Raw genomic sequence first — 3,801 nt, 5'->3', positions numbered from 1 at the left:
CACTAATTCTCATGTAATCACACTGGAGGAAGAACACCTTCCATCAATGGCTGATGATGCTGGCTTTAGGAAAGTGAAATATTTTTCCTCTAGCAGGTCTGTGGTACTCTGAGACTTAAATTGGTTCTTGGAAAACTACTGATCAAATAGAGGCCAGAGGACAGACCTGACCAAGACTTGAGGACCAAAGAAGGGAAGAATCCGAATCTGAAAAGCTAGAGAGCCATCAAGTTTATAAGACCCAGAGCAAGGGAAGATGACAATGACTGGCGAAGAAACCCGTGATTTCTTTTCTTTTGTTTTTTGAAGGGGACATTCCTTTCAGATGCGTATTGTCTGTGAAAATGTCACTTAGTTGATGTCCCCAGAATTGCGAGGTGAGTACTCCATGCAAACGGTTTCCTTTTGGTCCCCCTTCATTTTATCAGGACTGTGCTCTGGCCGGACAGGAGGAAAGCAACCCCAGTATCGACATGAAAAGAAGACAACCTTGCCTCCCACTTTGCTTTAACGATTTCCATATCCAGTATGACAAGTTTTCCTGGGACAGGCCTGCAACACAGGTACATGTCTCACCCTGTTAGACCCAAGAGCAGGTAAAGCAACCTGAACTCCCCATGGAAGCGCTAGGCGTGCAAACCTCCACCCACGCGCATGAGGGAAGGCAGCCAAAGTGGGCAAAACTTTCCACCCACGTGTCTCTGAAGCACATACGACTCCGGGGAAGGAGAGAAGGCAGTTCAGCATGCAGAGCCATGCTCAATCCTTTCCACGGACTTTCTCCTTTCCTGCTCCACACATACCCACAGGAATTTGAACAGGATGAGAGTTTAAACATATCACTTCAGAAGCTTTCAGGGACGAAAACTTACCTTCTCTTTTTAAAAATTCCTGCTTTCTTCTCTGTTTAGGTTTCTGGGGTTTTTTTAAGCTAATCAGTGACATAGGCAATCCTTTCATCTCTTGCCACCCACACTGAAGGTTTCTCATCTCTTTCTGGTTGGTGAGGTTTGTTCTAGGACACAATTATCATCTAGTTCTGTTTGTCACATTTTAACTCCACTCAGGTGGAGGAGGGGTCCTACCCTCACTCATTCAGGCAACAAGCATAAAGTGTCATAGTTAACAATACGGACTTAGAATAAAGAAGAGAAATGGTTTGGAATCCCGGGTCCAACACTTCATTAGTTGTGTGTGACTGTGGACAAATTAATGAACATCTCTAAACTTCAGTTTCCTCCTCAAACATGGACAGATTATATTGTTGCAAGAATTAAAGATGATATGAACCTAAAGATTATCGTACAAAGTGAAGCAAGCCAGATAGAGAAAGACAAATATCATACAACATGGCTTATATGTAAAATATTAAAAAATGATACAAATGAACTTATTCACAAAAGAGAAATAGACTCACAGACCCAGAAAACAAATTTATTTTTACCAAAGGGGAAAGGTGGGGGAGATAAGTTAAGAGCTTGGGATTAAAATATGCACACAATTGTATATAAAATAGCTAGCCAACAGTAAGCTACTATATAGCACAGGGAACCATAATCAATATCCTATAAAAACTTATAATGGGAAATAATCTGAAATATATATATATAACTTTGCTATACACCTGAAACTAACACATTGTAAATCAACTACATTTCAATAAAAATTTTAAAAATAATTTTAAAAAATAAAAATTTTCAAGAAAAAGAATTCAATATGGCAATGTATACCAAGCAATTAGCATAGTGCCTGACTGGTGGTGAGCTGAGCAATGTTAGCCATGACTGCATCATCACAATCATCCTTGTAATTAAGCTACCCAACTTGTCATGTCAAACAATGGGAAATAATGATGAATAAGGTTTTAACTTCAAGGAGCTCACAGACCCCCCTGAGAGACAGACATGTGAACTAATAATCATATAACCAAATCTCAATCTGACCATCTGCCCCAATTTTCCTGAATCCTTTGTGTTCAAAAAGGTTGAATCAAACAATGAACTGAAGTTAAATAGTTTTTACTCAACATACTCATCAAACCTCTACGAACTTGATCTACAAGGTTTTCTTGGTGATGCTTTGTCACTCTTTTACTCTTAATTCCCCTAAATGGTTAATTGCTTTGTTTTTCTCATGGATGGGTACTACCCATAAAAAAATGCAAAGCTTTAGAAATCCTAAGTTCATTCTCCTGGTTCAAATAAAAACACAAGAGCAGATTCAAGACCTCTCTCTCCCCAGGTACAAACAAATACATTTGCAATGCTATTGAAACAGGCAGCTTCTTAAAATCCGATATTAGTGGCCAACATTGCTGGCTCCCAGAATTGTTAATCATGTTAGCAAATGAATCATTCACTAAAGAGATCAGGGCTGGTATTCTGACTCTAATTCCCAAGATGCAGAGTACAAAGCTGAATCATGTCTGCCATTTTTAGGTGATTCTGACAATTGGGCTGAAAGTACCAAGTTTTGACAAAACACTGAGTTTCCCTATTTTGTGCCTTAAGCTTTATAGTACAGCAACAAGGTTATGCTTTTGTTGAAATTTAGCTGGAAACAAACAAAAAAATCTTAACATTTTTTCCACATCTACATGCTCTAAATTTTATATAAGTCTTATGACTGTTACTTTGATGTATATGCCAAACAGGATAAACCATGAAAGGTAACACTGCTAATGAACACAAGGAACTTTATGTAATTGTAATAGCCAGTTTGGCTAGTTTTGTGGGTGTGTGTACATTTAATTTTGAGTTGAGCAATATCCAATTTGGCAATGAAATAGAATAATATGAGTCTTTCGACTTGTTTGTTTTAATTACTAACAACCAGAGAAAAACTATTCACAGCAGCCAAAAGAATTTAAATCAGAAATACACTCTACTATTTGCAGCCTGCCAGTAATATGCCTAAAATGGATGTCACTTATTCAGGAGTTGCAAAAGTCAAGAAGGGCAAATCTGAAGCTGAAGCTGCAATAAGTTAGGAAAAGGTATACAGATATATGCTGAGTTTTTTGAAGCATGAAACAACTTTTCCTCTAAGCTGTGAAAGAAATCCCAATACTAATCATTCACTGAATGATACTTTTGTGTGTTCACAGGCCAGGTCCTACTGTAGGTGCTGGGGACACCATAATGAGCCAATAAGCAAAGTCCTCTCTACACAGAGTTTACATCCTGATGAGCAATACCCATAATAAATAAACAGACAAAGAATTAAAAGCATAATTTCTTGTCATGCAAAGTGCATAAAGATAGCTAGATAGTTAGTCAGAGAATGGCTGTCTGAAGAGACGACATTTAAATAGAAATCTGAATGGCATTCAAGGGAGGGGATGTGTGGCCATGCTGGAATCTAGAAGAAGAACATTCCAAGCAAAGGAAACAGCAGGAGTAAAGGAGTACACTACGACCAGACCGTTCAAGAAACAGCGCGAGGTAAATGGGAATGGAGCATAGTGAACAATGGAGAGAGACGAGGGGAAGATCAGAGGTCTTGAGCAGGAAAGGGTATCCATACAAGGACTTGGGCGATGTGGAGAGATGTTTCGATTTTAATCACAGGAGCCACTGAAGTGTACTATGAAGCTGAATGGCAAGATCTGACTTCTGCTTTTATGATATTACTCTAGTTTCTGTGTGTGTATAGAAACTCAAGAATAAAAGCCATGAGCCCCAGTAAGAGGCTATGAAAGGAATTGGGCAAGAGATAATGGCAGCTCAGAACTGGATGTTTTACAGGAGCAATAGAAAGGGCCCAAACCCAAAAATGTAAAGATGGAGCCAGTAAGACAGG

Source organism: Budorcas taxicolor, chromosome 12 (assembly GCF_023091745.1).
Source record: "Budorcas taxicolor isolate Tak-1 chromosome 12, Takin1.1, whole genome shotgun sequence".
Lineage (NCBI taxonomy): Eukaryota > Metazoa > Chordata > Mammalia > Artiodactyla > Bovidae > Budorcas > Budorcas taxicolor.
Note: the sequence above shows the minus strand (reverse complement) of the source record.